The 8,158-nt window shown below is 32.9% G+C and overlaps 1 long non-coding RNA gene across 1 annotated transcript; it reads right to left on the bottom strand.

Moving 5' to 3' along the window:
* Positions 1-4,026: 4,026 nt before the first annotated feature.
* LOC109621170 (uncharacterized) lies at positions 4,027-7,082 on the bottom strand. The gene is made up of 2 exons (XR_002201741.3): positions 6,838-7,082; positions 4,027-4,576 (listed from the first exon to the last, which is right to left on the bottom strand). It is a non-coding gene; the product is annotated as an uncharacterized lncRNA (long non-coding RNA).
* Between the last annotated feature and the right edge of the window lie 1,076 nt (positions 7,083-8,158).

Below are 8,158 nucleotides of genomic sequence, written 5' to 3'. Positions count from 1 at the left end.
GATGTTTGTTGATTGATTATCTAGGATGTTATTGGATGCATTCTTTAGGTTTGCACAATTTCAAGGAACTTAATTGCAACAAGAAAGGATACGTTCCATGGTCTGCAGCCCCTTTTTATACTATGAATAATGGAAAATCTAGCGTGATTTTGATATTTTTAAAATGAGGCTGAAGAAGAATGACATCCCCTGTTTAGTGCTAATAGATTGTGATTGTTTTTAGCTCACCGAGACGAAGTTGGGGGGAGCTTCTGCTATACCTCTGTGTTGGCGTCCGGACCTGGTTAAAGGTATTGGTGCAGATCCTGTATCTAAATTATTACTTGTCCTATCTTCACCAAACTTGCATGTATGATGCATCTGGACCTACTTATGGACTTGAAAGACTTGGATTGGATGCTGAATCATGGCAATGAATCTCGGATGCTGGAGGAGGTTAAAGTTTTTCGAGCAGGTGCCCCTTGATAGCTACTAGTATTTCTAAATTACTACTATTCTTTGCTTCACCAAACTTGCAAGGATGGTGAGTCTTATGATACTGATGCACATGACAGGCTTGGATGCTGAATCTGAGCCAAAGATTTTGGATGCTTGAGGTCAAGATTTTGGAGCTTGATAAATATATCTTGGGTATAACTGGTCTTTAATTCACCAGACTTGCAAGGATGATGCGTCTTATAATTCTTAAGCACTTGACAGGCTTGAATGCTGAATCTGAGCCATAGGTTTCGGATATTGGATGAGGTTAAGGATTTTGAGCTAGTTGAAGTTATAAGAGCAGTTTCCCTTTGATCACAGGCACCTGAATTTTTATCAATCAGTCACTTAATGATAAATTCTACCCCTACTATATATAAATACTGTATTTATATATAGTAGGGGTAGAATTTTTCGATATATGACTCATTTAAACGACTGATTGATAAAAATTCAGGTGTCTGTGCTTTGATAGACAAATAGTTATTCTTGGTTCAGTCTTTATCAAATTTTAATAGATAATGCATCTTGTGATTCTGGTGCACTCCACAGGCATGGATGCTGAATCTGAGTCATAGGTTTCAGATGCAGGAGGAGGTTTAGTATTTTGGTACAGGTCACATGTTTAATAGATATTAGTACTATTTCAAACTTGCGTGGTTGATTTAACTATATAATTGAATCGCGTTGCTAACGCTGAGGGTAATAGAACAGATTATGAACTGCGTCTAAACCAATCAGATTTCAGTATTTAACATGAAAGTATAACAAAACAGATTATGAACTGCGTCTAACCAATCAGATTTCAGTTTTTAACATGAAAGTATAACAATACGAATTGCTACATGCGCGAAAATCGTGCACGTACGGTTCGCCTTAGAATTCACGTTATTCCTATCTAAAAGCAGTGATGTTTTCTTTTAAATTAAGACATTCAGTATAACAAAATAAATAGTGCCTGTTTGGGAGGATAACAGTTGAAATTGACAACCCTCGAAAACCATTGTCAACCTCCGCTTCGCGTCGGTTGACAATGGTTTTCTCGGGGTGTCAATTTCAACTGTTACCCTCCCAAACAGGCACTATTTATATACTATCACCTGTCGTTCGGTATAATATACAATATATTGCATGAACGTTCGGGAAATATGAAGATTTAATCCCCCAGAAAAAAAATCATATTTCCCTCGGGTGTTGCCCTCGGGGAAAATGAATGCAATAAATGTATATAATTATACCTCAATATGATTATTCTATATAACGTGACACCTGAATGATTCTAGACAATTACGTGCCAGGGCAATAAAACTTCATATTTCCTTATCATCGTTTTTTTTCTCTTCATATTCCTTCCCCTTCGAATTTTCATTTCATGATTATGAAAAATCCAGAGAATGAGCATACGATGTAATTAAATGATTAACTCTATCAAAAAATTGTTTTTTATTTTTTTTTCATATCGGAAAACTGTCATAGAAAGAAACCAGTAAACATAAACTACAGTATTGCTTTTAAAATTAGAATTGAAAAAAAAAACCGATTAGAAACCCATGTATTCTAAATTATCACATGCCAATTTATTTCCCCAGAAAAATCTTCTTTTTAAGAACCAATCGTCCAGGTATGCTGAAACTTATTTGGTAGCATCGTCAGGTAGGGAAAGAAACCAGTAAACATAAACTACAGTATTGCTTTTAAAATTAGAATTGAAAAAAAAAAACCGATTAGAAACCCATGTATTCTAAATTATCACATGCCAATTTATTTCCCCAGAAAAATCTTCTTTTTAAGAACCAATCGTCCAGGTATGCTGAAACTTATTTGGTAGCATCGTCAGGCAGGGCAAATTCAAAGTTGTGAAAATTATGACCCCTGGGGGTAGGGTGGGGCCACGTTTGGGGGTCGAATTTCTTAATTTCTACATAGGAAAAGATAGAGTAAATCTCTAAACATCTTGTCACAAACTAACCAGCCAGGAAAGCTAAAATTTAAATGGAAGCATCCACAGAAAGTGTAGATTCAAAGTAGGATGGGGCCACAATGGGGGATCGAGTTTTAACATAGGAAAGTATAGAGTAAATCTTTTGAAACCTTAATCTCAAAAATCAATTAGTCAAAAAAGCTGAAAGTAGTATGGAGGCATCCTTAGGTAGCGTAGATTCAAGTTTGTTCAAATCCTGATCCCTGGGGCTAATGGTGGGGCCACAATGGGGGGGGGGGGTGAATTTTTCATGGAATGTATAGAGAACAATCTTCCTCTCAGAAATCAATTGGCAAGAAAAGCTGAAACTTGTGTGGAAGCAACCTCAGGAAGGATGGATTCCAGTGTGTTCAAATAATGATCCCTGGGGATAGGGTGAGTGTCACAACGGGAGGGGGACTTTTTACATATGAATATATAGAGAAAAATTTATATTTCTTCTAAAAACATTTCCCAAGAAAAGTTGTAACATAAGTGAGAGCAATCTCAGAGAATGTAGATTTAAATTCGTTATAATTAAATTCTTGAGGAGCAGGGTGGTGCCACACTGAGGATCCAATTTTACAAAAGATGACATTTTAATTATTCACAAAAACTGAAATGTTATAATATATGGTTTTACTTCTATGCAAAAATTTTACATTTTGCTGATTCTTTAAAATTGTTTAGACTTTGGCCCCTGGACGTTTCTTGAGCCCCAGGTGGGGCACATCGTTGATTTAGGTTTATATCCCATATATAAACAATTGTTTTGGATGTGTCTGAGAATTCTGATGCACAACGTGATATGATTATAAAATCATCCTGTTAGAAAAGGGACTTTATTATAAACATAAGAATATCCAGGGGGAATATTGTTTTTTATTTATACAGGATCTACATGTATTATTCTACATTGTATTAAGTTATGTAATATACATGTACATTACGTATATAATATTATGAATTTTTGTATTATGACTTCATTTTTGTCATGCCTATTATTGCTCAGGTGAGCGATGAGGCCCATCGGCTTCTTGTTTTGTACTTATAATGGTTATTTTAGCATGCAAATGTTTTCAATATTATGCTATCTAATAGTATTTACTAGTTAATAATTACTAGTCACGTTTTTGTTTAATTTTTACCTTCAATTTTTAAACAAAGCATGATATTTGAGGAAAAAATTATTTTCTTCAAAATAGATTAAAAACACTTGAAATATATTGGATGCCATTTGGTTTTAAAATCATTTTGAACACACAATTTCGCATATACATGTACTGATATTTTTAATCAGCACAATCCCACTATATTACAATGGCACTGTTTGTAGATTTCGGTACGCATTCACCAGTTGAAATCAATATTTTCCATGCATTGCACATATTCAAGGGTTACATATATATATATATATATATATATATATATATATATATATATATATATATATATATATATATATATATATATATATATATATATATATATATATATATAAATGTTATGTGAAATAAACATTGTTTAGAACAAATTACTTATTGTTTCAAGGATCCACTATGAATTAATTTTCAAACATAATATAGCAATGTTTTTGTTTTGTTTTTATTGTTCGCTTTATTTCATGATTATACAATGCACAAAACTACAATGTATCTCCAAATATAACATTATTGTAGGTTAATTTTTTTTTTTCATACATTTATCATGTTTATACATATTCGTCCATAGAATCATTTGATATCGTAATGACAACCTGGAACTTAGAACTTATGAGGAAAGATGATCTGTTTTTGTTGAAAGTTGTTTAGCATATGATTTTCAAGGATACGATACATATAGAGTTTATTATGCAAATATTTATTTACATAAATGCATAAGGCAGAAGGCAATGCCTATGTAAGCTTTCTTCATAAAAGAGTTAATTTGGCGAGGACCTTCCCATTGCCACATGCATCCGCTTGTTCACCACCGATTGACACTCATCGCAGCTTATGAAATGTTGTCCACAGTTCCAACAAAACAAAATGTGACAACATGGTAGGAAAACACACGAACGATAGCTTCCTTTACACAGTCGGCACATGGCGAAATATTGAAGGCCCTTACATTCTTTTTCTTGATCTTTTTGGACGTTAACTACAATAAATGATAAAGATTTCATAGCAATAATTATTTATCAATATATAAATACAACCTTCATGATATTGTTTACAGATCGAGATAAGTACTTTGCTTGATGAATTTCTCCGCCATTTCTAATAAAGATGGCGGAAAGGAAAATTAAAAACAGTTCAGATACGAAAGTAATTTAAATTAATACCCAGATTTTTTTAAACAAACAGATTAACAAGATCTCAACATACTACTAAGTATGTTATGTAAAATTTTTGAAAAATTCAATATTGTGAACAAGATTCGAATTTAAAAACAAACGAAGAGTATTCAGATTTGAATTTTTTTCTTTAGAATTATTTGTTATTCCCGAGTAAGAAAAGCATCGAAAATTCTTTGAAAATAAATATAAGAATTCTCTCAATTTTATTTTTTGCGATAGATAAGCTATATAAACAATAAAAGTAAATTTGCCATCCGTTTTCTGTCATGCGCAGTCAATACACAGACACTGCGCATTAAATAGATGATAGATCTAGAACAAGAGGCCAACAGGCTTGACGGTCACCTGAGTACCATTGCACTTGAGTAGATCTAGTAGGAAGTCTCATGTTTGCATTTTAAATTTCAGTTTTGGGTCTAAACCTTAATCCAAATTTTCCTCTGACAAGAACCCTCTTTTCTTAATTGACGTTTGCAAACACCAATTCATAAATTAGGCGAGGGCAGAGGAGGCAAGAGTCAGAAAATTATCAGATTATCTACACCCAAGCTCCAGGACCAAAAATTGTAAAATTTGGTTAAAATGAGACCTGATGGTCTGTAATAGTCAATCAGTATTCAGTTTCTTTGAAAATGCAAACAAGCATTAAACGCACATGAAAATAAAGTATATTTCCTGAAATAGAACATATCTTAATTTAATGTGGCCAAGTGACAGGTTTTCTTTGAAGTTTTTATGTTAACAACTGTAAACAGTTTACAGTCCACGTACGACCAATGGCAATAAGTTAGTACCCGAGTGTTTGAACTGACCTAAAAAATATATGTTCATTATAAAGCCACATTAGTCCCCCTCCCCACAAAAAAAAACTCTCAACCTCTTCCCCATGGGCAGTGAAATTCTCTTTTTAAAAAGAGGACATTATGGACATAATAACAATGCATTTAGTTTATCTCCAACAACAGTGAAAGTACAGAAAAATATGTTTAAAATTTTCATAATTTTCACTTTGTTGCTATATTGGCGCTAACCAAAGGGTCTAAACCCCTGACCAAGAGTCACAATATATTACAATTTAGGTAGAGGGCTTTCTGAAAAAAAAACCCCAATAATGCATTCAGCATTCTCAAACATATATCAAAGTAGAAAAGAAAATTTTATACATTTTCACTATATATGGTCATTTTGGCCCCACCCTAGGGTCTGAACCCCTTGCCCATGGGCTATGAATTTACAGTTTAGGCAGAGGGCTTCATGGACTTCAAAATTAGGCATTTAGTTTTTTTCCCACTTGTGCCGAGTAGAGAAGATTATTTTAAAACTTAATACATTTTCTCTATATGTACATAATGGCCCTGCTCTAGATCCTAAACCCCTAACCCAGGGGCCTTGAATTTCACAATTTTGAAAGAGGGCTTCATGGATATCATAACCATGCATCTAAATTTTTTAAAAAATTTATGGGAATAAAGAAGGAGATTTTTGTAAGAAATAATTTGTTTTCACTATATGATAATTTTGGCCTAACCCATGGGCCTGAACCCCAGGCCCAGAGGCTATGAATTTCACAATTTTGGTAGAGAGCTTCATGGACCTCATAATCATGCAACCAGATTTTTATCCACATTGATGGGAGTAGAGAAGAATATTTTTTAAAATATTTAATACATTTTCACTAAACGCCCATATAAGCTCCAACGTAGAGCCCTTGACCTGATGGATTGGGGTTTTTTTTGCTTAATCGTGGGCATGTATTTTCGTGGATACGTCGGTTTTCAGGATAGTGAAAAAAAATAAAAGTTTAAATTAAGGGATGTTAACAATAGATTATTATTATGAACATTAACCAAGAATATAGTTATTAAAACCCCGAAACTTTAAGATTTTTCATTTAATTTACCAAAATTGAAGCCCACGAAAATAATTAAAACCACAGTGTCTACTCTGCACCATATAAATATCTGACTATTTTCATGTAATGGATATCTGATGATATTTAAAAAAGCGATGTCCCAAATTTAGGGGTTTAAACCAAGAAATAATTGTTATGTGTTTCACCTACCTTCTCTGTGAAATCCCAATTAGAATTTTAAAAAAATCCATATTAAGTATATATTTTAAATATATATCAACATATATGAATATATACTCTTACTGCTACCAACGATAAAATGTAAATATTTATAAGCGTATACGACCTTATACTCGTTCTACTAGCAACGAAAAAAAATATGCATTAATGAATCATAATAAGAAGAACGAGGGAGCCAGTTCCAATTTCCAATAATCGATATCGAATTTTATTTATGGCCGTGGGATTTAATTTCGTTATATAAATGTAAAGACTTGGTGCATTAATTTCAGGAGATTTATAGCGAATGGTGGTTACATATAAAAGTTGAAGGGTGCATTCATTGTAGGGGAGATATCGCGGTCGATGTCTACGAAGAAATTAAAGGGTCCATAAATGCATAAAAACTCAATATCTTTTCAATTAAACTATTGGAATAATGGCTTTCTTATTATATGACATAAAATTTGATCTCCTATTCATCGTTTATGGCGTTTTGCCTTTAATTTCAATACCCATAACCAAATTGGTCTCTGTTGAAGTATTAGATTAAGTTCGATATAAAAAAAAACTATTAGCCTGATTCCTAAGCATGTCTAAAAATACTAAACGGATATTCAAAATAGTTTGTGGTTGTTTTTGTTTTTTGATTATTAATTAATAATTATTAATTCGTAACACCAGTAGCATTTTGTCTAATTATCTTACTATTTTTTCATGATTATTGAGATTGTTTAAACTTCAGTTGTACTTACTTTAGGAAATTAGGATGAAAACATTTAAAATGGTTAAATTGATCCATACAATCAAGATGGCATGCAGCTCCAAATTCATTTTAAAAAGAGACTATGTTTTAGGCTAGTTTTTTTTTACAATTACGGCTGTGACTTAGATCTTGCAGCATGGGTTTTGTTATTGCATTGTTTTTACTCTAAGGTGGTACTGTATGTGCGTCTGTGTCCAAATTTGACCAAAGGTAAAGAAAATCAAGCTTGATGTGTGACGGGCAAGATCAGTAAGAGCGTTGGAAACAGGGTCATAATGAAATGGGCATTTATAAGGTTTAAAAGTTTAAATATTTAATTCATACTTAGTTGGGAATGATATTGCTTTCTCTTTACCAATCCTGGCTTTTCATATCCTTTTAAAATGTGTTTTGTACAACATATAATGTGGAATGTTCAACGAAACACCAGTTAGTTTAATAACCGTATCTTCTTATACCAGATCTCCTACCTTTAGCTGTTGCAAAACTCCACTCCTGAAATCACTGATGGCGTCATTGAAAGTTAACCCGATCAACAAGTAAAAA

Source organism: Magallana gigas, chromosome 2 (assembly GCF_963853765.1).
Source record: "Magallana gigas chromosome 2, xbMagGiga1.1, whole genome shotgun sequence".
Classification (NCBI taxonomy): Eukaryota; Metazoa; Mollusca; class Bivalvia; order Ostreida; family Ostreidae; genus Magallana; species Magallana gigas.
The sequence above is the reverse complement of the archived record's forward strand: the minus strand, read 5'-3'. Positions and strand labels throughout refer to the sequence as shown.